The 27,751-nt window shown below is 47.8% G+C and overlaps 1 protein-coding gene across 13 annotated transcripts in view; it reads right to left on the bottom strand.

Moving 5' to 3' along the window:
• Positions 1–20,403, bottom strand: part of LOC121081254 — a 198,565-nt gene extending 178,162 nt beyond the window's left edge. For 12 of the 13 annotated variants that reach the window (XR_005825634.1, XR_005825633.1, XR_005825639.1 and 9 more), the window contains exons 1-2: positions 19,177–19,365; positions 18,243–18,299 (exon numbers count right to left, since the gene is read on the bottom strand). The gene's annotated coding sequence lies outside the window, so the exon portion shown is untranslated. Of the gene's footprint in view, positions 1–18,242; positions 18,300–19,176; positions 19,366–20,191 lie in introns of those variants that run through there. The other variant, XM_040580132.1, reaches the window with a different exon arrangement.
• Between the last annotated feature and the right edge of the window lie 7,348 nt (positions 20,404–27,751).

Here is a 27,751-nt window from a genome sequence, read left to right as displayed (position 1 = left end):
AAAAAAAAAAAGAATGCTGAACTGTCAAATAGGCATGAGATGAGGTTTGAAGAAAAAGCCTAATTTCTCCGGGCTCTCTATGGAAGGAGGAGAAGCTGCCACACAGGACCAGAACCCTTGCGAGCATGCTACCTGCAGAGGCAGGGGTGTGTGCAGGGACCAGGGCTCTCACCAAGGTGGACTCTGACAGAGAAAATGGCTTTTCCAACCCTAAAGTTCATTTTTACAGAACATCTTTCTATTTAATCAAAGCAACTAGGGGGAACGGATCAGTTTTATAAATCCTTAAATGTTTGTGGTGGGGTTTTGTTGGAGTATTTTTCCCCTCCTGGTCCAATACTCAAACTCTGCGAGATGCTGAAACCTGAAAAACGTTTGTTCACCAGCAAAAACCACAGGAATGGCACAGAAAAGAGGCTGGTGGCAGGCTCAGATCTCAGCCCCCCTTCCCACCTCCACCAGCACAGCTACCAGCACAGGGGGGCTCTGCTTGGCCACCCAGGCTGACCGCAGCTGCAGACCTGCCCTCACCCCCCCAGCCCCACGCCGTGGTGCCCACACCGTCCCAGCGCCGTCCCAGTGCCCAGCCCCAGGACCACTGGCAATGGGCTAATGGTAAATGGGTAAAACAGAGTTACACCAGCGCTACTTCAGCTTTCTGCCTCCGCGCCCACATGGGATGCAAATCACAGCACTAGCCGAACCCAGGATCTGCCTCTCTCCAACCTGACACTCTTGTGCATCGTGTTTTTTAATTAACCTTGGAACTCCAAAGGGTCTTTCTTTTTTTTTTTTTTTTTTTTTTTTTTTTTTTTTCCCCTTTTTGCCAAACACAACCATATTTTACAGGGATGGTGACAAGCTAATTAACTTAATTCTTATGACACCTCTCTGTGAGATGAGGCTAGGGTTGGCTAGCTCTGCAATGCAGTGTTGGGCTAATTAAAAAATAATTACTACTTCACCAAGGACAAGAACAAGAAGTTAATTAAAAGAATGAGGCGTAGCTTTAATGAAACTCATCAGATTGTATTCATTCAGATGTCCCACAGCCAAGTTCCCGCCACTAGAATATAAATCCACACTGTCTCCACGAGTGTTTGCAAATGGGCTCCCCTCTCCCCCTCCTCCCTTTCGCCTTTCCCTGGAAGAAACAACATGGATTATTTCAGGAACAAGACAGTAAACTTGGCCTGAGATTCCACACACCCTCAAGGGGCTGGAGGGTAAGATACGGATCTCCAAACACTATCTGGGATTATCTGAAGTACCTCAAAACCCACGCGCTGCATGGGAGCTATACCATTGCTTTCTATCAAAGTCCTGGGGATCATTTGGGAGCGCAGTGGCCCTCCACAGCTGCAGCCAGGCAGAGCGTGCCTCCTTCCAAGGAGCAACCTGAAACACTAGGAGAATGGTGCAGAACAGGAGAGTTCCTTGGGGAAAATTAAGTTTTACCTGAGCAAAACTGACCCACAGTCCAGACTCATACCTCTTGCTCGATTTCTGACCAGCTGGCATAGTAACCGAGCAAGCAAGCACGGGCTAGGGATGAAAACCTGCTCACGAACAGTTTGGTGTTTCAGGTTGACTTAAGCCCCTCACAAGTTCAAGTCACATACCTCTAATGCTTCCATCAAGGAAAAAAACTGAAATTAAATTTTGAATGGTAATTCACTTCTAAATGAGGGGCAGGTGCCCCAGAGTTGAACTATGGTAAATTTTCCAGAGGTAATTTTATTATTTCAACTATATTTTCTAAGCTAGAATATTTAGCCAGGAGCTAAATTAAAATGTGCTTGGCAGGAATATTTACTGGTTTGATAAGGATAAAAATAACACTAGGGGTCAGACCAAAACAAAGAGGGTTTTCCCTATATTTTGGTGCCATCACAAATACAAAAACAAATTTTGCAAATCACAAACCACAACCCCATCTATATACAAAGGCACTGTCCCTACATATGTGCCTTGTCTTAAGCATGCATCAGCTCATGTCCCTTCTGGCATGTCAAACCCAGAGCCTCCACTCCAGCACCCACCCCCAGTCCAGCTGAAGTCAGTGAAAGGTCCAAGTGATGCTCAGATTTCTCAGAGCTTGGTGCATCCCCTCAGAGGGTGACTGGTCACTGCTGGGAAACGGCAGTGATGTGAGTGATCCCAAGCATCAGCTAGATGCAGTGAAGCAGGTCTGCTCAAGCAGGATTTCAAGAGTTTGCTGGGCTTGAGAAAATTCAGAGTTTGGAAATCATGGCAGCACGGCAATAATGTTCCTTGACTGATCTCTGGGACAGCACAGAATATGGCAGCACAGGTGTCCTCACACATGCCACTGCCATCTGAAAAGGGTATCCAAGGCAGAGAAAATAATATATACATATATATGTATATAAAGAAGTGGAGAAAAGCCAAAGTTTCCTGGCCTTGTTCATTACACACCGATTAACAGCAGTGGGACTGGCTGCACTCACGATGCTGAGCACAGGGGTCACTTGCCCAAGGCACAGTGCTTTCTCCAGGATGGTTCCAGGAGCCCTCAGTAAAGGAGAACAGGACAAAGACACAGACAGACCAGCCCCGCTGCTTACTGAGGAGCTAGAAGGACCTTCAAACGACACAATAACAAATGAGACATGAGCCTGAGCAGACCAGCACATGAGATGCTGACATGGAACAAGCCTGTTTGGGTGACAGTTCTCACTGCGAACCAGGGGAGAAATGTCATCAGCTGGTGGGACCTGTTACCTGAGCACATTTAATTGCTGAAACTCCCGAGGGAAGAAACAACAGGGCAAAAGGGAGAGGTGGAGGGGATGGAGAGGTCCTTACACTGACAGCAGCATCCTCCTGCACACAAGACACCGTGGCTGCAGCTGACAAGACGCTGCCCTGACCCGGCCTGTGCTGCTTCCCAGTTCACAACAAGCGCACAGAAAACCCAGCAGGGCGCGGGCATCACTCTGCCCAGCACCCAGCAGGTATCTCCACCTTCCAAGCATTGCACCACATGCAAAAATAGCACCAAATGGGCAAGTTTTCAATGGGTACAGCAAAACATTGAAGGAGAAAGAACCTGCTCAGAAACACAAAAGCAAAGAGGCCACACGAGGGAAGGAGAGAAACAGAGCCAAAATCAGGCTGCTCATCGCCATCCTGCCACAAACACCAACTCCCCCACTAAAGGGCTCACTGCTAACCACCACCACACTTCATAGATAGCTCAGGACTTAAGGAGAGGTAACAAATTGTACTCTACTCTGGGCACATGGGAAACACAGGCTTTTAAGGTGCTAGCTCCGTTTTCTACTGCCTGGCATAGAGCAAACATGGCAATCCTTAAAAGCACGCTCCAGAGACAGCAGGGAGTTAATTTTCAGTGAAAGAAAGAAATAAGGAAAAAAAGTGATACATACATACATGGAAAGTTAGTATGATAAAGCATTTATAACCTTACATGTATATATTTAGGCTTTCATATGTATATATACATATATGTATATATACATATGAAAGCCTAAAGTTCACATTGCTATTCATTAAATCTTTCCTCCTGGCACTCTCGTTGGCCTCTCTGCTGACAGTGCCAAGGCTGGCAGCACATGGGAAAATGAGCTCCTTTTGTGTACAGCTCATCTGCTCAGGTTATCTTAGAGGCTCACTCACATTGTAGAGAGGCTGTCATTACACTCAGGTGTCCTGTATCGCATGTGGGCAACACAAACCTTGGAGTAGGGGAAAAATGTTTTGCCCGACGCATAAAAAAATGTGCTTCAGGATATTGCCTCCTTCACAGTACCAGGTGGGGAGAAATTCAGAGTTTCACGTTACCTCGTCAAAAACGAGCAAAAAAAATTTTTTTCAAAAAAAAAAAATCAGTGAGAGGTTTGTCTCAGCCTGGCTTGCATTTTGGTGTGGCAGTTTAGCAGACCAGCCTTTCGGTGTTTGTGCCTGGCATTTGGGCAGGATGCATCGCCATCCATTTTTACCATTGTTGATGATTCGACCAAAGGGCTCCGAAAATAGCAACTGCCAAATAAGTTTTTATATAAGACTCCAAATTGCCAGTCGGTGTCCTTATTCAGTCTGGAGCTGGCTTAGCTGTATACCTGTTATAGGGCAACTCAGTACAGAAAGCTTCCTGCATTTACGCTGGTTTTCTTTTAGTGGTTAATTCTCAACAGACCAATTAGAGACAGTCTTTATTTCTGGCATCTAAAGGTATTTCTTCTAAGTAGGCTAGCCTGGACTTTAGTGGAGCTGCAATTGCCATCTTGTAGGGCCATCATTAAACGGCACCTCTCAGTCATAGGCTTGGAAATCCAAAATGGCAAAAAGAAAACCCACAGTGCTAGTGCCGAGGAAACCTTTCATGCCTGGTGCTTTGGTGCTGTTTAGCTTCTCCTGAAATGCTTCTACTGGATTTGTATTACCTTTTAAATCAAATTTGAGATCCTGAAGGCTATCTACAGTATATTCCTCTGCAGCTCTGCAAGACTTTCATTCTTTATTCCCCCATGGCAATTTTTGCTTATCTAGTCATCAGCTTGCATGCCTGCCTTCTTTTGCATCCTTGCAGCTTTCTTTTTGGTGACTACTAGCATCCTATGGTCCTTGCTGTGACATGCTCTACCACGAGCTCTTCATGTTGAACAAGCTTCCAAAATGTAAGGATGCACTTCATACTTAACTATTTTAATGCACTGGAACAGTCATGCGAAATGCTTTAAAAATAAGGGGGCTGTAAATTGAGATGTATTAAAAAAAAAAAAAAAGTTAGGCATTTAAATTTTCTTATGCAACCCACAGTAACATAAGTACTTTCTTACCAATTTTAGTGAAAATGTGGCTGTAACTAATTAAAGGTGGGTTACGCATTTTGCCTAACAGAAAGACTTAGCTTTATGGAAAACCTTAGACTGATCAGTTACGTGACATTGCTAAATTTCCTGCTTTTGTCCTGAGTCTGTGTTGACTTTTTCAGTATTTTCCAAAAGCAGAGTTATTTTCCCAGGGTGCCAGCCACGTGTTCCTCCTCCTTTCAGTATGTTTTTGCTCCTTGCTCATGTGCATTTACACAGTTTATGTGTGGTTTTGTTTTGTTCAGTCTTACAGAAAATAAAAGCAGAACACTAGAAATTACCCAAGATTTTCTTTTTTCCTCTCTCTTTCCTTTTCTGGTGTGCCCTCGCACTTGTCACATGTTCCCTCCCTCTCCTCCCTCCCTTGCCATCTTCCCAAATCCTACTTTAAAGGGGTTGTGGGCAAAGGAACTGCAGTTCAATGGGGCCCTCTCTTGGCCTAATAGGGTAATTTAGCTCTGCAAAATTAGGGCAATTTAGCTCTGCAAAATGATCAGAGGTGGTTTTGTGAATGAATTCCAGATCAGCTGTCTAACTTGAAATTATGCTTCAATACGGACCAAAATCATTTCTGGTATCGCTCATGTTGCTGGTATTACTGTGGCTGTTCGCTAACAAGTTTGTTGCCTTTATTTTGCAGGTGTACCTGGCGGCTGGATCTGGGTGCTGTGCAGGGGGCTGTACACAGACCCGTTCGAATCCAACACATTGCTGCAAGACTGTGTGCTGGTCCCTGGTTTGGGTTTGGGCCCCTCGCTGCAAGGGGGACATTGAGGTGCTGGAGCGTGTCCAGAGGTGGGCAATGAGGCTGGGGAAGGGGCTGGAGCCCAAGTCCTGCGAGGTGCAGCTGAGGGAACTGGGGCTGTTTAGCCTGGAGGAACCTTCTGGCTCCTTACAGCTGCCTGACAGGGCTGTAGGTGGGGGGGTTGGTCTCTTCTCCCAAGGAAGAAGTGACAGGATGAGAGGGAACGGCCTCAAGTTGCACCAGGAGAGGCTTAGATTGAGAAGATGTCTTCACTGAAAGGGTCATCAGGCCCTGGAACAGGCTGCCCAGGGGAATGGTTGAGTCGCTGTCCCTGAGGGTATCTAAAAGCCGTGTAGATGTGGTGCTGAGGGACGGGGTTAGTGGTGGGCTTGGCAGGGCTGGGTTAACGGTTGGGCTTGATCTTAAAGGTCTTTTCTAACCTAAACGATTCTATGATCTGCAAGGCTCTCGCAAGGACCAGAGGGAGATCGGATGTAACTTCTTGCTGAAGACACTGGGCAACCTCACTAATTTACATCATTACAAAAGGCAATCTATTCCAATTCAGCTGATGCTATACCATCAGTGCTCTGTCTAGGCTTTCTGGACCTGCAGTGGCAGTATTCCCTGTGGTAACCCTGCTTCTTTCTTGTCTTTCCAGAGCTTTCCCTGAAGGCTGAATTTTCATATTCAAGCCACTTGACTCTCATACAAACACTGTCTGCTTCTTACCGCTTCTGCATTTCTCTCCCATCTAACACCCTTTGCTCCCTGGAAAGAACCCCAACTATAAAAGCAGCAGTTTTGCAGCTACACACATGCAGGTGTCTGGACATGCATCTGCATGATCTGACAGACATAAATGCATGCAGCATGTGGATATGTGTTCAGATGCAGGTATGCATGCACCTACACCATGAGGGGGGGGTCTAAGTAACATCTTTCTGCTTTCAGCTGTACCACTCTGCTCCAAAGGAGGTCAGCTAAGCCTGCCCTCTTCTTCAGGTGCCCCTCTGAGAAGGCTTTTTGCTAGAGGAAGCACCAGTCTCTAACACTGTTCCTTTCGGACACTGGCTGATCATTTATATTTCTTTAAAAGGGCTTTCACTTCAATAGCTCTGGAAACCTAGGAAGATGAAACGAGTTTCCCAAGGTCATTCAGCCAGTGTCCTCCAAACTGCAGGGCTGCTGAAACCCAGTTTAGGATGCTATCAAAGAGCTCAGACCCACAGGGGTCCTAGACTTTTTGAAAGGTTCATCCACAGATCTTTCCTCATTTCAGGCTGTTTCAATCTAACAGATTAACAGCTTCAGCAGATTTACCAGAGTTACAGGAGCACAAGTAGAAGCAAAATTATTTGCATCCCTCTGCTGCAACAGGCTCACAGGAGGCTGAGCACCTGCTGTCTGTGCGGTGTGGCCCAGTGAGTAGAAAATCAGGACATGGGAAGTCTCCTCCTCACCCTAAATATTCACTCCCTGGTCTCATGATCCTCTACAAAGTACCTCTCTGCGCCTCTAGCTAGTGTCTGTGAAATAGAGCCTACAGCATTTAATTCCTGAGCTCTCCAAGGAAAGCCTGCCCTGAAGGATCACTATCAGCACAAGCAAAACACAGCTTTGTGCAGCTTTGCCCTTCTATTGCCTTTGGTGTGAAGTTAAGAACTGCTCCAGCCTGCAAATTCAACAGGTCAAAAAACAGAGCCCATCTGCAGTCATGGCTTCAGCTGGGGAATAGGAAGCTCAAGTGCACAGAAGCCAGTACAGTTCAAGAAATTAGTATTTTGTTGCATTTCAAGTGGGATAACAATGCAAGGAGAAATCAGCCAAACCACCTTGGAAAAGCCCAGTGGTGATTATGGTGGAGGGGGGGAGGCTGCGCTACTTTCAGTCTGCTTTAGCACAGGGTGGGAAAATCCCCAATTAAACCAGAAACACAGTACCTGCAATCATCAGGGGAGAACAAAAATAGCCAGGAACGCAAGTAGAGGAAATTGACTCTTGGTGCAATCAAGTGTCTTCCTTCCTCTAATTCCCTGCTCAAATATGAATTATTTCTTCTAATTCAAGTTCCTTGCAGCTTGTAAAAATCTCTCAGCAGACCTGGCTCCCACGACCTGGTTTGTACTGTCCCATTTGGATTGAGGACACCAGCAAGAAAAACTAGTTCATAGAAGACAAAGAAAGAATCAGTTTGAAATCAAACCCTTCATCCTAAAAAGGAGCATCAAAGCAATTCAACATCAGAACACCAAAGCCTAAGCATCAGCTGCTAGATGAAGACTTTTCTATCCCATTTTACTCTGTGACAGTACCAAGGGGAAGAGCTGCTGTTGCTTTGGACAAGGTTGTTGTATCTCTGCTCTTCCAGCGAGCAGAGAGCAGCAGTGGCCCTGATCCCAGCAGAACAAGTCATCTGCAGGACCACTGCCCATCTGCTGCAGCTTACCAGGTCCCAGATGGACCAGCTCTCCACTTTGTTCTTTCTGGCCATCAGTATTTATCTCTGGAATGGGTGCAGAAAGGCCTGTATTACCTCCTAATCCCAATCCACCATGCTCTGAAGAACAAGGGTTTGTGCTGTTTATAACTGCTCAAGCTGGGAATACTTTTATTATCCACCCAGATGTGAAAACTATTGAACCAGGGCCCAGCCTGCCCATTAGCTGTGCGATCACCTGGGTATCAGGCAGGGTCACGGCATGCAGAGCTTTAAGGGGTTAATCCCAATGCAATATCAAGGTAAATACAAGGGCTTCAAATGAGGGAGTCAACTAAAATTATAAATAAAAATAATAATCCTCAAATAAGCTGTTGCCAAAGAGGCTAAGCTTCTGCATCCAATTTGTCTCACATTCAGACAAGTGATGTTACAAAGCTGTGTCCATATATTATACAATTACAGGAATGTGGCTTTCATTACGTGATTAAAGCACTCCTTGTTATGACACAGCCCATACTATCAACAGATGTTGGGCCAGCACATACCGCACTCCTCCGCGCTTTGGGTGCCACGTTGCTTCTGCTAATAGAGGCCACGCAAGGTCGGCAGGAAGCCCTCATGGCCCCCGGCGCGGTGGTGATCAGGCTTCGCTTACACGGGGAACAGGGCTTGCGCAAGACCCTTCCCCAGACCTTCCGAGACGTTCTCCTCCTTATCGGCAGGAGCAAAGCAAACATAAACCAGATGGTCGAGCGGGCATTCCCAGCAGGGAAGGGAACACGCTCACATATGGCATGAGTGGAAGGAGCCGTATCACATCAGCTCAGAGGTTGTTACTGCCTTTTCAGGGAACACCCCACGGTCTGCAGAGACATCGCTCCTCTCCCAGCCACTGACCGAAGCCAGGGGGAACCCCACCAAAACCCACAGAAACTTGGGGGTTGTAAAGCCACCTAGGGGAATAAGACATTGCGACTGAAGCTTCAGTTGCAGAAACAGGACCAAGCTTGGGAGCCCTAGCTCAAACGTTGACTTTTCCTTCCAAGAAAACAGGGTGGGACCAAAAGCATTCAGAAGTGAAATCCAAACTGCCCTCAAAACTGTTTTCATATCAGTATGTTTTAAGTCACACAATTTCACTTTCCCCCAGAAGATCTCATCTAGTATGTATTAAAAACACCAAAAATATTTAAGAGGATTAAAGCCTGATTTATAGGTTACATTACAGTTGAATAGTCATTTCAAGATGGTTTAGATGATTCAGATACAAGTTGATTTTTTTTCTATTTTAAATAGTCATCACAAGTGAAAGTGGATGAAAAATACCGCTTACAAATACAAGTAAAAAGCCATTTTTCAACAGCCTGAAAGGTTGTTTGGTTTCTTCCCCCCACACACTTCAAAACACTAATTGGGTATTATAGATGAAGGCGAGGTTCAGGACTGAGCGGAGGCAGAGGTTGGGGTTATGCAAACTCGGAGACAGCCTGTGCTTGCTGCGGTATCAGAGCAGTGCCACCAGGCTCCCGGGAAGTCCATGCAATGGGAACCATTTGGCGTCCTTCCACAGCAAGCAGCGGTGAAGGACACGCCTGCATTTATACGCATGCTAGCTGGGGCTCTAACAGATGCCACGACCTGGAGCCACCGCCAGGCACCAACAGCCAGAGCTCCAAATATCGTATCCAACTATACTCGTAGCCCCCTTTGCTCCCCCCGGCATGCTTCAGGCCTTCCAACCCCCTCTAGCTCTTCCCCACTTATAGTCCTTTTACATCTCCCTGGCCCACACCATTCCAATCCCCGCTCTCCAGAGCTTTCTGCCTGCTAGCCTGCACCCCAAAGGCATCCCTGTAGGCTCCCACTAAATGCCAAGTCTTCTCTAAAGCAACGACAAGTTTTTAAGCCAGCACAGGAACCAATTTGCAAGTCATCATATCCTTCAGTTGTCATTTATGCCCCTCCCCAGCTGCTCCAGCAAACAGCCCTTGTTGGTTGTGGTTTATTTTTGTGTGCTCGTTTAGCAGCCGCATTCACTATCTTGCCCCAAAATTACACTCATTTAATTTCCCCAGTGAATCTGCCGACTGTTTGCAGGAGTTCAGGCCAGCAGCACTCCCCACAGCTCAGCAGCACTTCGTAAGGCGTTTGTTGGGCGCTGATGGGGAAGCTGCATCTGAACCCCAGGCTCGTCAGGCTTCCAGGAGTTCACCTCATACCAAGAACTCGCTTTTTGTTGAAATCTGCTCTAAGGAGAAGGGCTGAAGAAAAGGAACAGGGTTGACCATTGCCAAAGCACCCCACATGTTAACTACCAGCCCAAGTTAATCCCGAATCAAACAGAGCTCATTATATTTCTAACACAACCCCCTGACAGGCTCCATCCGTTTGGGCTTGCAAGAGTCCCAGCTCCTCACCACAGCTGGGCCCAGATCCAGCTCAGGTTCCCAGCTCCCGTTGAAATATTTGCATGATCCTGGGCTTTATTATTTTAGCTTAAGCAACACAGACGGTCAATCAGCTGTACAAGTCCCATTTTCAAATCCTATTCACCAGCACCTGAAACTGGCTCTCGATCAAAAGACAACCCAAGCCCAGGTCTCACTTTTATGCCGCCTTTCCCAGCAGACAGCCAGCACTCCCCCCTTCAAAAGCCATTTAATCCTTCTCCAATTCCAAGCTTAACATAAGATTTCTTCACTTAAAAGAATTAAAGTAGTATAAAACTCCTACTAACAGAACAAGGATGTGCCTACCTCAAAACCATTCAAGCATCCAGCCTTGAACATGAGCTTAGCAAGCCTGGCAACGCTATCATGGAAATTCCTCTATTAAGACGTACCTGCAGGATATACACTAAAAGAAAAGGTATTTTATTCATTTGTCCAAGCAGTTATTGTCTCCAGGCCAACAAGCAAGCAGAATTTTGTAAGGATAGATTAGGTGGTACTTTTATCCTGTAACTGAAAAGAATAAACTCAGTACTTTATTTCCACCAGTGCTTTTAAAATAAGTATTTCTTTTCCCAAATAGCGATAAATATCTACAGACAACATATTTGTCTGGAGAGGGACAGAAGTAGGTTAGCACAGCACGATGTATGCTAAATGACAGCTACGTCCCATGAAAACACGTGCGAATGTACAGGGTCTGCACTAACACAGATACAGAACTAAGGATGCGTACTGTAAGAAAAGGGAGGAGGAAGAGCGCGTATAATTATTTAGCATTCAACCCATCCAAGGCATTTCCAGACACATGCTATTCGACAAGCTCCCTGCCAGAGCTTTAATCCAGGAGCTGACGGACCAGCACATTCCTCCGGTTCTGACTGCCCAGCCAGACACCTGAAAGGGGCCCAGCTCCAAGGGCGAGAGCTCCGCGCTTCGCCATAAACAGCCCCGGCTAAAACGTGTTGAATGAGGCATCAAAGCTGAGGCGTGCAACATCACTAATTGCTTGTGAAAATCTAAGCTTCAGCGCCTGCAAACACTTAAGCCCATGTATAATAGAGTCCTCCTGTTGACTCTGTGGTTGGCCTTGCTTGCATCCGCTGAGGAGTTGCTGCAAATGGACATGCTTGGGATGGGGGAGCGGTATTAATAACAATAATATTGAGATCTCACATAGCCTGGGGCACATCAGAGCTGGGTAATTACATAGGAAGGTGAGTCAGGAGAAAACAGCCTCCCTCTTTCATAAAGAATAAATTTCACCCTGACAAATACAGTGCGGTGAAAAACAGAGGAAGTAAACGAGTCCTGAGCAAATTAGATATCAGAAAATCTCCAGTCGTTGTAGGCAGCTCTAGAAAAAAAAAAAATATCACTGCCCAGCGGTCAAAATAAGCAAACTAAAGGCAAATGCTGTGAACTACAAATGAACGCAGCACTATACCCTGTCCACACCATTTCAGCCAGAGCAGAAAGGGAACAGGTGGATTCTGAAACAACTCCCAGCTAAGAGCATGACTGATCTTAGTTCTGGTGAGATCATCACACAGAGAGGGAGCACAAAAATCATGATTCTTTCATCTCAAATTCCTTCAGTTATGAAACAAAAGCAGTACACAGAATGATGCACAGCAAAGGTGAATCCCATATCCTATTTGAATTCTCCCATTATACAAACATGGGCCTTTTGGAGGAACTGAGGTGTGACATCTACAAGAGCAGCTCTGAAACCAAATTCACCAACTATCCCTGCGGCACAACCCCAGAAGCACAGCCAGGTTTGGATCTGGGATTAATCCTAAATTATACTGGGGAGAAGCCCTCTGAGCAGTGCAGAGGGGCCAGATGCAAAAGGAGCATTTCCCCACCCTGCAAAACCATCATCAGAAAGAATTGTCTTGTTTGCAAACATTTTCATAACCTTGTAATAAACAGGAGGCAAGTTCCCAACTGCCTTGAAGCTATCAGATTTGCCTGAAATTGTAGAAGACAGTTGTTGTGTAAGAAAGAGGGCAACAGCCACTGGACCACTTCCCCTCCCGAGCTCCAAGCCCTCACAGTTAGATGAAATCATCTGGAGACAACTACATCCCTCCGTAGATAGAGACCTTTGCAGGATGCTATGACAGAAACATCCACCCTCATGGGCAGAAAAAAAGTCACTAAGATTCCTCATGCCTTAGCTCAGGCATTTAGCTTTCAATGACGTTAAGGCTTTTCTAATTAAATCAATAACAAGCCTTAACCTATCTCAGAAAAGGCTGAATTGCCTTCTGGGGGCTCCTGTGTCTCTCTCCACCAGAGAAGGAAGCCTGCAGGACCAGGCAGCAGTTCCTACATGGCTAAGATCAGGTGTATTGAAGTCCTTCCTAAATGAAGCAAAATTAAGTGTTCTCTACAGACACATTACTGCAAACATTCCTCCACTAACAACTCTTCTTGGTCTTTTTCTCTACAGCATCTGGTTCTGGCCACCGCTAGCAGCAGAGTGCTAGACTCTGTGGAAATCAGATTTGACCAAGCATGGGAATTCCTGTGTACCAATAAGTTATCCTTTGATTCGTGGCATATTTCAGATTAAAGTTCCAAGGAGCTACAAGGGGAGAGGGAATTCTCCATTTCAGTCCTGAGGGCTGCACTGATTTATTATTTCTGGCACCGTATAATGCATTGTTTGGTTGAGATTGGCTGTTAAAATCCATACTTAGGAAATGTAATATTCCTCTGGAAATGTCCCATTCTGACTTTTTTTTTTAAATGGTATTTTTATTCAGAGGAAGAGGCAGGAATGGTGGAATTAACCTAGTAATGATATTCTAAACCATTTCAGCTGGTAAACTCAGGTAGACTAATATTTTATTGCCATTTGGCCACCTATTTCTTTAACCAAAACCAAGACCCTCGTGAGAATTCTGGCAGAATAATTAAGGAGAGATGGCTGTACCTCTTCCTAATAAATAAAAGGAAAAAATGCCAAAGGACTGGAGCATGGCTCACTCCTCGGTGTCTTCTCACATTAGCACTGCTCGGTGGCTGAACAAGGTTAGCTAAATGAGGGACAATCAGAGCCCAGTATGTGAGTGAGCCGGAGGTTCTCACCCACGGGCTCCTCCAGCGAGCGGATGAGCCGGGAGCCATCCCTCCACGGGCTCAGGAGAGACCTTGGCAAAGGGCCACCAAAAAGTAACCGCAGAGGCTGGCAGATGGCAGAATAGCGTAAACCCAAAGTTTTTCCCAAGCTGTGTGCCATACCTCCATCCTGGCTGATCACCTGCAAATCACGCTCATTGCTAAGTTTATTAATAAACTCCTTGATTTAATTCACAGAGGCCTGATCTGCAGCGCCGCTGATCGGTGTCACTTCACCGTGGCTCACAGAGGGGATCAAGCTTGCCACAGGTGAGATCCAACCCCCCGCCTGCCAACAGCAACCACTCCCTGGGAAATTCAGCCAGGACCCTGCAGGATGGGTAACAGACAGTTTTTAGGAACTGGCCCCCTCTCCCTCCAGGGGATTTACCCTCTGTTCCCCCAGAGTGACCAGCAGCCCCCACCCTCCCGCTGTGATGGAGCAGTCACTGGGGGAAGGATGCTAAGAGCAGAGAGCAGCAATAGCCAGCTCTAAACCTGAGCTCGCTCTTTGCTCACCCAACATTACAGCCTCTACCAAAGTGTTTTCAGAGAGTAGAGAAACGCATCTCCTGCGAACAGAGCACTGAGCCCACTCCCCACTCTGCTGCAGGCTGTGGGAAGCACTGGTGCTGCAGCCCCGGGGGGTAGTGACCGCTGGGAGCCACCAGCCTCCACAACCACCAGCCTCTTCTGACACCTAGAGCCCAGCGCTCAGGACCCGGGCAGCCCCCTGCCCCACTGGGCTGGGACACTCGCCCAGCACCCTGGCAGCTGCAGGCACTGGTGACACCAGCAAACCGTGTCACGGTTGCTGGCTGGGTCAGGGCAGCACCAGGTTTGCAGGGCCCAACTTAAATCTGTGCTTCAGGCTACTCAAAAGAGCATCCCTACACATTCTGGTTAAAACTTGCAACTCCAAAGAAATTAACTTTTTTATTTCAGCAGGGTCCAGGAACGTACCTTTTGCTTGTCACTCTTACAGAATTCTCTGGGTGTAAACACTTAATGGAAATGTTCCTGGAATCATATTACCATGAAAAAGTGTGATACCAGAAACATTTGCATGAGACAATAGTCTGTAGCTTTGCAGCATCCAAATCCAGATGTTTCTGGTGAGAAAGAAATAGATGACCTGAGAATTAAACCCAGGCCCCTTGGCTCCCCTCCAGATGCTCTACCAGCTGCTCACACCAAGTCCCCTCTGGTCAATTACTTTACTTGATGCTTCTAATCAACAATATTATATATGTGATGCTATAAACTTTTGTATTTAATATTAGCTCATAACTCAGCATCCAAAACCAGATGTTTTTGGTGAGAAAGAAATTGATGACTTATCAGAGGACTGAACCCAGGCCCCTTGGCTCCCTTCCAGACAGCCTACCAGCTGAGCTGCAAAGCTAACCAGTTACCTCCCGCTCCCCCTACACCGCTTCTTTTCTTGGAAGGAAAAGGAAAAGGATTTCACGTCTCCCAGTGCAACGTGCAGGAATATGCAAAAGATGGTTTTATAAACATTTTTAAAACCATGTGTAACGCAATGTTGCTGTGAGTCAGGAGAACACACTTTTTCCCAGTAAAAGGCTTTGCAGACAAGCTCCTTTCCTTCCTAACAGCCAGTCCTCACTGAGGGCTCACGTAAGACCGCATGCAGAAGCGGCATAATAGACGGCTAATTTAAATCTTCAGTTTCCCCATGCTCTGCTGAAGATGATTATGAGACACTCTCTGCAAAGCTGCCTCCAGGACAGCTTACTGGGTCATATGATGCAGCAAAACGTTACAGGACCTAAACCAGATTTCTGCAGGACTGAAAGGTGGAATGCAGTCATCTCTGATTTATAGAAATTTTATATGTTCCAACCATGCAAAGCAGCTAAGCAAGTGCTTTACTTCAAACCTGTAGTAGATGCATTGAATCCAGTGCAACTACTCATATATTTGAAGTTAAGCACATACTTAAGTGCTGCCCTGTACAAGGCTATACTTGGGGAACTCAGCACAGTACTGTTCCGCTGTTGCTTAACTGCACAGGATGCTCTATCACAGCATCACATATTTATTTATTAAAGGATAGAGCATCAATTTTCTAAGTATGTATTCACAGGGGTTTTCTCCTACATTATAGCTTAAGATACAATAAAAAGAAACTTCCATGAAAACCCAAAGTCTTAAGAACTTTGTTTAGGATTACAGACAACATCCATTACAGAGAGCGTACAGATCTACAAATATTTGCCCACAGTTGTCAGAAACAACTGTTAAAATATTATTGCAACTGGAAGGAATCTGAAAGTAAAACCAGCATGCTACAAAAATCTATTAGAGAATATTTTCCAAAGACGCAATTCCAGCTTCCCTAACCAATGAAGATAGTATACCTTTTCTAAGGAGCAAGTGCTTTTTAAGAAAAGAAAATATGACTGCAAACATGCAGAGAATTGGCCGTGGTGTTCAGAGAATTCTTCTTGTGAATATGAGTAGATTTTAAGATCAATGTCTTGCCTAAGTTGAAGTAATTATAATAATGTTGTGATTTTGCATATTTCAGTAACAGCCAGTATTTGCTGTCTAGGGCATCTCACTGTACCCAGAAAATGAAATTAGGCAAAAGCTTGGATAGATCCTACAAATGCCACAGAAACAAAATCCATCCTCAGTGAAACAGATTTTCAAGTCTGGCTCCATTCTACACTGACAACTCGGCGTTATCTTGCCAACATTTGCACTATAATCGAAGCAGCTAAAAATCAAAGCTCAAATAAAACATTGACTAAACTGCAAAGGCGTAGATAACTTTCTGTTCAAGAACTGATACCCGAAACAGTACAATTACATCGAGTCATCTTTTACCAAAAATGTCTCATCTCTGGTCAAATGACTTCTTCAGATAGCTTCAAGCTAATTGGGAGGATATATTGTACCAAGGCTGTTCCGCATGAAGAGAAGGAAAAGAGAATCTGTAGGGTGGGAGGTGACAAAGAAAAGGAGAAACAAAGATGGAAAAAAAAACCAGTCTTGAGAGCACTTAAAGGGCCAGGAGGGTAGGGAGAGACACAGGAGCAGGACCAGCAGGTCAGGGAGAAGACCAGGAAGACCACGTCTGGAGTCAACACACTCTGTCAGCATCTGGGGTTGACCAGACCACAGTACATGCAGAAGTGCTGAGAGCTGCAGAGCATCACAAACATTTCATTTTCAATAGCTGGTGCAAATCATGTTGGGCTTGACCCTGGTGAGACACCAAGACCTGCAGAAGCTGATGAGGAACAAGGGCACTCTATCTCCTTGGATGCTGTGCATTTAGCAGGATTGAGCCCACACAAAAGCAATGTCCAAACTATTAAACTAAAACCCCGCGACAAGAACACCATTAAAATATCTTAGTGCCTGGTGCACTGCTGGGGGCAGAAGCACTAACCACAGCATCGTGAGAAGAGGAGGAAGGCATGTGGCACAGGCAGAACACAGAAAGTGATGAGCAACTGAGATGGAGCCTGAAGGTCTCCAGGACCAGCCACACATCACAAAAAACACACATGGCCTCTGAAGACACAACGCACTCCTCCAGTCTTCTGCAGAGGAAGCAACACTTCAAAGCTCTCAGCATCTCAGCTCTCCTCACACTTACTTCACCAACAGTAGTTATCCAGCACACCTCACTGGCACAGGATGAATTTTAAGTCGGTAGCCTTCAGCTAAGCACTGCGGTGCCTTCATATTCTCTTGCACCTTCTAACCCCCGACAGCTGTTCAGAAGCACTGGCATGACAGATTCTGACAGACTTAACCTGTCCTAAGCAATTCCAAAAGTTATGCCACCTTTCCAGAATTTCCAACGTTTTATTTTAAGACAGATTAATAGACACAGATATATAAATATATATGTTTAAAAGGAGAATTACATCAATGTCATATCACAGTCTGTCCATCCTGGTTGAACGGCTGCTGCAAAGGGGAGGAGACTTTAAATGTTTGGCCCTCATTTGGTGGTCTGAGTGTTGCAGCACCCATCACCTGTGGGAACTGGGACACACATAACTGCAAGAAGCCCTTTGGGGGCCCTGAAACACCCAAGCATAGCTACCTGAGGAGCAAGCAAACTGATGGATTGTAAATGCTGTTTTCCACTGGTTGCTCCCACAAGTTCTTCCTCTCATTCAACTGGCACAGCAACACACCATCTTGTACTCGGGCATCATCTTTCCCCTTCAGCCACATGCCAAAAGTCAAGACAGCCAAGGGGTGATAACCTGCATCCTGTGACAGCCCAAAGACGCGCAAAACCACATGACTAGGTATCACCCAGACTATGCTGTTGACTTCCAAGTCCAAAAAAAAGTCAAAGACCAAATGGCAAGAAACACCACTCTTTCTTAAGATCAAGCTTCAAGGAGTGTGGAGGAAGGGCTAATGAAGTGCAAAACAGAAACAAGCACAGTCATCATCTAGTTGTTTCCCAGTTTCGCGTCAGGTGACTGCATTTTCAATATGAGTACAGGCTGCCTTTAATTAACCATGATTGCACTGAGCCAGAATTTGCAAGGTGTCAGTACCAGCACGCTTTCAGAGAAAAGCTACACTGCCCCCCACCTCTTTCACAAGCCTACCTTGACTCCCAGACCATCCAGGGCTCCAGAGAACAAATTCCAGGTCTTGAACCAGATCTGAAAGCAAAACGAGAATGCCTGGTTGTAAAAGCTGTAGCTTTCCAAGGGTATGGTGTCGTTGGTTGTTTGTTTTTTTTTAATATAATAAACTGGTACACAACATTTTGCAACAGTGTACAAATATAACTCATTTTCATCTTTTCTATAGATCATAGATTTTAGAGCATTGAAACATGCTCTAAAATACCTCCCTTATAACCTCCTCTCCTCCTCCCAGTCTGTTGTCTGCGGATACAACACAGACCAAGTGATCAAATTTGCTCGTTGCTTTATATATTTTTTTAATCATTCACAGAGAGGACACTGTCCAGGAAAGAGCAGCTGGAATCACAGCTGCAAAGCTCTCCCTAATGTGACACCACATAATCATACTTGATAGCAGGAGAGTTCTCTGGAGGAGGAAATCACTTGAGGAGATGGGCTGTAATCAAGTGGGGATCCACCAGCCTTCTGGCACTTGAGGGTTTTTGCACTTGGCAAGCTTTTGTTAACAAAATGCAAACTCTTCTACCCAGACAAACGAACTGAACTGACAAGAGATATTTTCAACAACAACAACAACAAAAAAAGAAACAAAATGCATACAGGTATAAAGCTGGGAGGCAGGCAGCACGTCATGAAAGAGTAAATTTGCTGCTAGCCTAACCACAGTAGCCGCGTGGGCTCCACAGGAAATACACCGCTTTTCACCCACTGTTCGGTTTGTGCAGCAGCCAGTTAGACACAAAACCCATCAAAACTGAGAGTTACTCCCATCCAGACCCGTGCCCAGACCTGGCTGCCTGCATCCTCAGCTTTCCCGGAAGGAAAACACGCATTTGCACACAGCTTACACCGTGCGTTTACCCCCAGCAGACACAGTCTCTGTATTTACTTGCAACCAGCCTCCCCGGGACAGGAAAAAAACACCAGGAAAACCGGGCTGTCGGCAGAGCTGACCCCCGGCAGGGCGAGGAGGGGGCAGCCCCTCGCAGCTCTCACCAGCACCCTGGGAGCCCCAGCGTGGCGAAGGCTGCGGGCAGGACCCCCCGCCACCCCAGCCCTGCGCAGCCCCCAGGAAGCTCCGCAGCTCCCCCGTCCTCCTGGGAGGGAGCGAGGAGCTGCCCCCGCCCCTTTAAATCCCGAGAGCCCCGCGCTGGTCGAGCAACACTTTAACCTCTTCCTGGCTGGTCCACAGCCCTGCCAGCTCAGGTAGGGATGCTCCCAAGGGGCAAGTAAAGGCAGATCCTGCCTCGTTGCACTCCGTGGGGCAGGATGCTGGCTGGTGTAGCCCAGATTTCAGAGGTGCTGCGTGCTGCAGCTTGAGGGGGTAAGCTGGATTCTCCCCAAAGCTGAGGCTGGCTGTGGTTATATGTGATCTGCCTAAAAGTGGGAGGGAGAGGATTCTAATGAATGAATGTCTGACGACCGCTCCCAGCCTAATGTTCCTAACAACATCTACAAAAATATAGGCAATTGCAAAATGGGGACCCAAGAACAAATTTGGGGCGCGGGCAGGCACATGATGTTTTTAGCATGATACACATAGGGAGCAACCAGAGTAACTCCTGGAGTACTGTCAGTCAATCAGTGTGTGACACCCCACAGCCCGGGGGTAGGACAAGCAGGACCTGTTGGGTACAACACAGCCAGAAAGTCACAGTGACCCTGAACACGAGATGGACAGACCCAGGATGTGTGACAAGGGGACAAAACAGCACTAAACTGGTACCTAAACCTGCCCTCACCGAGGCAGGTGATAGCCTCCCCAGGAGACCACCACCCCGCTGCAGAGTGGTGGGAGCCGTGCACACCATTGGGGCCCCTTGTAGATGGGAGGCTGGGGAGTGTATCTACAGAAGAGGGGGACGGGAAATGCAGATGTTTCATGTTGGTAGAAAAAGACTTACCCTTCGATGTCTGGCTCTTTTAAGTGCTTTTGAGGTGCCTGAATCGGATGCTTATAGGATGGGCTGTCTGAAGAAAGCTGTTGTTGCCTCCCTGCAAGACGAGCCCAGGCTGCAGTAAAGAGCACCCAGGATGTTACGGGGGCACTGGCAGGACTGGGAGATGCACCTGCAATCAGCTTGTTTCCCTAATGCACAGCCACAGCCACACTGCAGCTTAATACCTGACAACCAGAGCAGAAAACAGCAGATTAATTATGACATGATAAGAGGGATATGCTCCAGCTCACTGTTCCCCAAATCAAAAGAGCAAACACTGCTAAGATTATTGGTATTGCTTATCAAGACAACAAGGGGAACCAAGGTAAAAGTTAATCTATGTGGGAATAAAACCTTCCTCTGGCAGCCTGTCCTGAGTGCTGTATGTGGCATAGGAATGAAGGGAGGACAGGGAGAAGAGGAGGGAAGATGTGCAGTACAAGCCCTGAAGGGGGTTTCATCCCTGCTGTCCCAAAGGACTGGCTAGCACATTTTTGCGAGGCTGTGGCCTCTTCTGCTTTCCCAGTGTCTGCACAGAGTTAGGACTTTAAAATAAAGTTATTCCACTCTCCGACAGGGATGATGCAGTCTTTCTCAGCAAAGGTTTGTATCCAGCAAGGTGAAGTGCCCGTAAGCAGTGAGATGAGATGCCTGTAAGCTACTGTTTCTTTTGTTATTGCTTCTTCCAACTTGGGCTGAGAAGCTGAACCACAGACAGAAAGCGTGGAGCAAAGCGTGAGCGGGCGCAGGAGCAGAAGGAAGAACACTGACGCCTGTACAGCAGGCAGGATAATGCACCTTTCTCCATGATCCGTTACCTCAGCACACTCCTCAAAGCTACCTGGCTGCAAACGCCAGCTGATGGGCATGGAAAACGTGCACAGCAGGGCTGTCCCCATGGCCAAAGCGGGAAATGGAGCCTGGCTGCAGGCAGCACTGTGCTCACTGCATGTCCCTCGTCAGCCGGTGAGACAGCTCCCCGTGCTCTGCCACCACCAGTTTTTTCAACTTGTTTAAAAGCACATTTATTTCTTGGAAGCCTCTGAACATCAGATGGAACTAATTAAAAACCAGGAGGGCTCAGGGGAACTGGAGGAGGGGGGGCGGGGGGGAAGAGGGAGACATGCAATTTGGTTTCCACTTCAAAGTGGTTTAAGCAAAATAAAAGCACTCAGGCCCTCTAATGCAGGCTCGTGCCCATGGGGACGGGAGAGAAGGGGGCACTCAGGGCTCTCAAGTGGCCACTTTCCTCCCTACTTTTGCTCACAAGGCTCAAAGGAGCCATTTGGATGCTGTGCCAGCTGATTAGTCAGGGCATCAGAGGTTAATTGCAGCTATTCCTCCTGTGCCCTCCCATCAGTTTTGCAGAGCTGGTGGCACTGCACTGAAGGAGGTGGTCACAGGCACCCACCCACCCAGTCCTCTTCCATGTCCATAGGGGCTGTGGTCACCTTCACACAAGACAGTGACTGCCGTTGCGGGATTTCTGGGCCAGGTCAGGAGACACTGCCATGGGCAGGGCTGTCCGAGGGCAGAAGCCCCCTGGGACAGCCCTGTGCAGCCCCCATGTCCCAGCATGGAGAGGCACCTTACAGACAGCCCCACTGCCCCGCAGGTGCCCCAGCTGCTCTCCACTGCAGCCTTCCCGCCATCTCTGTGGCACTGGGGTCCCCACTCTGGGGTCCCCACATGTGTGTCCCCGAAGCTCCCAGAGGCTGCACGGTCCCACAGCACTGACCCCCTGCCCAGCCCAGCCCCAAACTCCCACAGCACTGACCCGCTTCATGGTGGCTTGAGCACCCCCATCCCTGAGACCTCAGCCCCAGTCCCGCACCGCGCAGGTCAGCAGGGAGACGGGGGGATGATGCCCGACACCCCCCTCCAGCCCCAGTGCAGCCAGGGACCCAGACGGCACATCGCATCCCACTGCAGTCCCTTGAGCCAGCCAATGTCCCATCCTCCTGCACCCGCTTCTGTTTGTCCTCCCCTCATTTTGTGTGGCTGGGGGAATGGAAGGGGAAGGAATCAATAAAAATTAATTCTGAAAATAAATAAGGAACGAATTGGTAGCTTGTGAGTGGCAGCGGATAAAGTGCCCCGTGATGGCCCCATAAAACATCTCTCCACACACCATTTATCACCAAGCCAGTATGTCTTAGCATCAAGCTTAATTTACTCAATATTAAAAGACATAAACCCGTCCTTGCAAATTTGGGAAGCGTAGTTTCAATGACAATTAAGGTTTTAATGCATCTGATGCCTGTGCTTGGGGTTCTCTGTCTCTGGGGGCTTGGGGGGTCCTTTGGCTGGGCTGTACTGTTGGGATGGGTCACTCGGGAGTTTAGGCTCCCTAGTACCTGACATTTGGTTGCAATACCTGAGAGGCTCTGCAGACCTGACCTGAAGAGCTCCCAGCTCACGCCTGGGAGACTGGGGATGAGCGATGAGACCCGCTGCCACATCCACCACCCTCAACAGCCCCCAGCCGCTGCCATCCCCCGCGATGCTCTAGCCGGTGACCGGCTCGCTGCGGCCGTAGCGCGGCAGCCACTGCCGTGTGAAGAGAAGCTTTCCCCGTCCCCTGTCTGCCACAGAGAGCCATTGTGAGCAACGAATTACAGCCCCATTGGAGCCTCCTTGGCTGCAGCACAAGAAGCGAGGATGCTGGTCCTTGAGCAAAGCTGACTGGGTTTTATTCAGTTGCTTTTCTTTTGAAAAGTTTGTAATACACTGCCCAAGACATAGTACGAGCTCTGTATGAGACATGAATAACATTCACTCATGTGACTGTTTGTACAATCGAGGGCATTACAGGTCAGGCTGAGAAGTGTTGTAAGAATGATGCAAGGCCCCCAGCCTAGACAAGCAGGGAGCATGGCGAACTAAGATAAAGAGGCATTCACAGGGCTGTGTGGGGTCCAACACACAGTAGCTGAAGGCCCAACAGGTCACAATTTCAATGCATGTTCCTGGGGCTACCCGTGGGGAAACGTGGCTCTTTTCTGGCTGCACATAATGTCATTATCAAACTCACCTTCGAGAGCCAGAGCAAGACCCCCATCAGCCCTGCAGAGACAATGAGTGTGACTTACGGAGAAGAAACCAAAAGAAAGCACACGACAGGCATGGCGGGGGAAAGAGCTGACCCTTCTCTGAAACGCTAGCTAGCCGTGGACGTGTCTCGTGCTTCCGTGTCTCTGCTGTAGCCCCTAGCACCCAGTGCCCCCGTGCCCACCTCCACAGCCTCCTGGCAGGGACTAGGCTCTGCTGCACCACCCGAGTCCATCCTCACAGCCTTCGGCTTGGCTCTCCAGGTCCTCAGCTGCTCCTGTCACCTCCTCGGCACCTCCTTCCTTGGCACCAAGCATCCTAGGGAGAAAAGGCCACCGAAGACAGATGTGAGGCTGTGTTTATTCCAGCTTTCAACAAAGAGCCTACATCAGGTAGCAGGTTTTTTTGCTTGTAACAGCAAGGAGAGGAGGAAGAAACGGCTTTTCCCTCCCTCTGCTGAAACATTGCAGTGCACATATTTTGGAGGTGGCATTTTGGCAAATAAAAAGCCCAGCAGCAGTACAGGCAGTGCACCACAGGGGCTGTTTTCCTTTAGTACTTGTTCCCGAGAGCCACTGCTGCTGGTTGGCAATTGTACAGACTCACAATTTGTATTTTTTTCCCTCCCCAGCCCAGTCCCTCAGCCCCCACTGCCACCCCACACACCCAGCCTGCCCCTTTATACCCAGCCCCCCGCTCCCTGTTCCCTCGGCACTGCTGCACTGCGGTGGTGCTCCGGTAACCCAATCCACCCCAGCAAAAACAACCTGGCTCTGCGAGGGGTGGGCCTTCTCCTTAATTTATGTAGGGTCAACCTCATAATTGTACCCCTCTTTTTATCCCTTCCTCCATATAAATCATGTATGTGACATTTTAGCGGAACGGCAACAAATTGAGCACGATGTTCTTATCACCAGCTTAATAATTTAATTCAAAAGGGCTTTGCATCATTGCACACCAGGATCAAGAGGAAGCAAAATCAGGCCATCCCTGTGCAGCCGAGCTCCTGCAAGCTGGGCCAGCATGTCACACAACCCTGCACTTCCCAGCTGTTTTTCTTTCATTTAAAGTTTTATCTGGACTCTGGGAAGAGCCAGCTGAGTGCCCCAGCAGAAGCGAAGGCTGTTCAGCCAAGAAGCAGAGCTAATGGGCTCTGCAGTGCTGGATGCTGCTGAAATGCCCATGAAAGTCAAGAAAAAGGCATTTTGAAGCAATACCTGCAGCTCAGAGGAGGAATGGCCTTTGCACACAATGCCCAGGCTTCGCCCGTTGCCTGGCCAAAGCTGTGCAGGTATGGAAGGCAACCAGCAGGGCAGGAGGAGAGAGTCAGCTTGTGTCTGCAAGTCCCTGGGTCCTTTCTCACATTGGCCAATGCCCATCCAACTCCAGCAATGCTTTACCTCCTGTTTGCAAGCACCTAGCTAACAGAAGGTCACAAAAAAACCCAAAAAAAACCCCAAATTAAAAAAAAAAAAAAAAAAAAAAAAAAAAAACCAACAAAACAAAACACCCAAAACCCAGGGAATTTGTTTTCAGGGAATGAAAACTGTCCATCTTTGATCTCAAGGTCTTTTCCTGCGCTCACTATTTCAGGTGAGAGACTGAGGGAAAGAAACGACGCTAAAACCAGGAGAAGCGTTGGAACTGAGATGAGCAGAGCCATGTGTGGAGGCAGACGCAGAGCTGCACGGTGCACGGATCAGCACGGCCCACCTCACGCGTGGCAGTACGCGTCTCTGCAGGTGTTTGCCCCAGTACCCTGCGTGCCCCAGCCTGCCTCCCTGCCCAGGGACTGTGCCAGCTCCCAGCCTGCCGCAGACGCACACCACTCGTTTCCAGCTAAACAAGCCAGATTCAGTCTGTCACTGCTGGGGAACAGGCACGGGAGCAGCTCAGCAGCAGAAAGGGCATAACAAAGAGATGTGACTCCCCCCGCCCCGCATAGCTGCGGCTGGGGAAGAGCAGTATGTGTGTCTGTGCATGCTCCAAGGGATGCTCCAAGGGATGCTCCCTGCATCCTGCTTTCCCCAGGCATCGTTTCTGGAGGTGAAGTGACCTACAGATGGAAATGAGACAGATTTGATTGATTGCTTCGTAGGAGCTGAGCTATGAAAGTAGAAGCCCCACCAGCATGGCTGTTAGCAAAGCTGGATCTGCGCATCTGCTGAGTAAAATGGTCTAATCAACAAAAGTAAGACCATTTTTAAACTGCCTTCATAGCCTGCAAAGCAAATCAAGTGCTTGGGGAAAGCAGCAAACTCCAGCCAACAGCCTTCACCAAACCCAGGCTCCATTTGGGAGCCCCTGGCTCCCTCTCTATCTCCTCCCTACCTACAGCATGTGGAGCCAAAGCCCCCCAGGATACAGCCCATCGTCACTGCGTGGTGATTTTCCAGCCTGCCCTGAAGTCAGACATGCTCTGATGTATCTTCGTATCTCATGCAGGAGCTGAAAGCAGGCAGGGAAGAGAGCCCGTCTCAGGTCCAGGTTTTCATAGTTTACATTTCATGAGCCAGACGGCCTCCTGGACAGCACGTCATCTGCAGTGTGTGGGCTTGAGAGCTGCTCAGCTGTGATCTGCACCACTGATGGTCCATGAACATCAGCTGGTCCACAAAACAATCGCAGTTACAAACCCACATAGTTCCATTTCTGCACAATGGAAAGGGAGGGTCTGCTCCTAGTTGCTTTCTGCGCCCAGTTAAAGTGTTTGCAATTCTAAAAAGTAAACTATGATTTAATAGAACAATGGAAACATATTTACCTAAGTGTGAAGTACTTTAGCACCCCATTTCCAACCTGTCATTGGGGTTAGAAAGTAGATTTTCCTTTTTTTTTTTCTTTTTTTTCCTAAAGGGCTACGTGGTGATCCTTTAAAAAGCTGAGGCACTGCCTAGGGCAAAGACATATGTGAAAGAGGGGTAAGGATAGGCCACGACAAAAAAAAAAAAAAAACAAAAAAAACCCAAAGAAATAGATAATCCTGTTTCCTGCTTTGGTATTTCCTACCTCTGACCTGGAGAGCTTGTGTCGCAAAACAACTTGCCTATTGGTGTAAAGAAGACTTACCCTTTACTCCCAAACTGCCATTGTTGGTCATGTTAACGATTTCATCACACAACTATTTCAGAGTCCTTGATTCTAAAAGCTGTTTGAGGAATATAGTCAGGCTTCCATCAAAAGGAGGGGTTTAAGATGAATTTTTCAAAATGAAGAAAAGTTTCCATTGGCGGGGTGTCCTGACCAGGAGCGAGTTCTGCCTTTGTTTTACTGCTGCCAGGTCAGGCAACATCAGGCAATCCTGGTCCTTCTCAGTGAGCATCTCTGCTGCAGCCGCAGGGAGGTATCCCCCCCAGCAAGCCCCCACAGCTCCGGCTCCTCTGCACCCACACCCAGCCCAGCAGGGCTGGAGCTGCCTTGGACATCCTCTGTCCACTCACCACACTGCGGTTTGGTCAGCTGTAGCCAGTTACTGTTCTACCTTTTTCTGATTATTTTTTTTTTCTGATGATCTAAACTGTGCATGTCTCCTACCACGCTTTCCTGCATCTGCACAAAATGGTCCTGCCCTCAGCGAGTTCCCTCTGCACATGGAAACTAACCCAAGCCAGGACACAGGCCTGAACATGAACTCGCAATCTGTAGAGTCTGATCATTCATGACATTCCTGACCACAGGTTTTGACCAGTGCCAACCAGCATCCTCCCAAACCGTGCCTGGGCACGGATCAGGGCAGAGCACGGGCCAGGAACTGTTCCCAGGCAGCCGTACGGGCAAGGCTGGATTAGGAGCAGATACAGCCAGCTGAGCCCCTGGGCTGGAAGAACCCTAAAATCAGGGAGCTTGCAGTCCACCGTGAATTTTTTATCTCAGACTGGTTTTGCAATCGAGAGGAAAAGGGGATCAAGGCCAGCACCTTCTTGGGTGGCTGCAGGAACTTGTTCTCAGCCTCCAAGCTGCTGATGCATCTGAGTCCTGCCAGTTCCCGGGCGTAACCACACACCTTGCCCATATGTTATTGCAGACATGTACCCATGTGCAAACTACATGGCAAGCGAGAGAGCGGCATGCATTACAAACGAGGTGAAAAAGAAACCAGAACCCACCACTGGATTCTCGTAGCCCTCTGCTAATTAGGTGAGACATGGTAAGACGAGCCCCTGCTATCAGCCAAGCCAAGGGAATGTAAATATTTGTAGGTCTAGGTCACCAGATCCATTATTTACTGCTCTGTCATATGACTTAAGGTTTGACATAAGACTTGAGGTTTTTGGGGTTTTTTGGGTTTGGGGTTTTTTTTTTGGTTGGTTTTTTTTTTTTTTTTTTTTGCTCTGAGCGTCCCTTGATTTCTTGCCAGTTAGGTAACTGCAAAAAGGGAGGGCTGCCTTCAATATCCCACACATGCAAAACAATGATGCTACTGTGAACTTTGCCCATTAATTCCAGTTTACTGGGTGACACAAGGTGTTGGGT

This window comes from Falco naumanni, chromosome 1, assembly GCF_017639655.2.
Source record: "Falco naumanni isolate bFalNau1 chromosome 1, bFalNau1.pat, whole genome shotgun sequence".
NCBI lineage: Eukaryota > Metazoa > Chordata > Aves > Falconiformes > Falconidae > Falco > Falco naumanni.
Note: the sequence above shows the minus strand (reverse complement) of the source record. Positions and strands in the feature narration are given on the sequence as shown.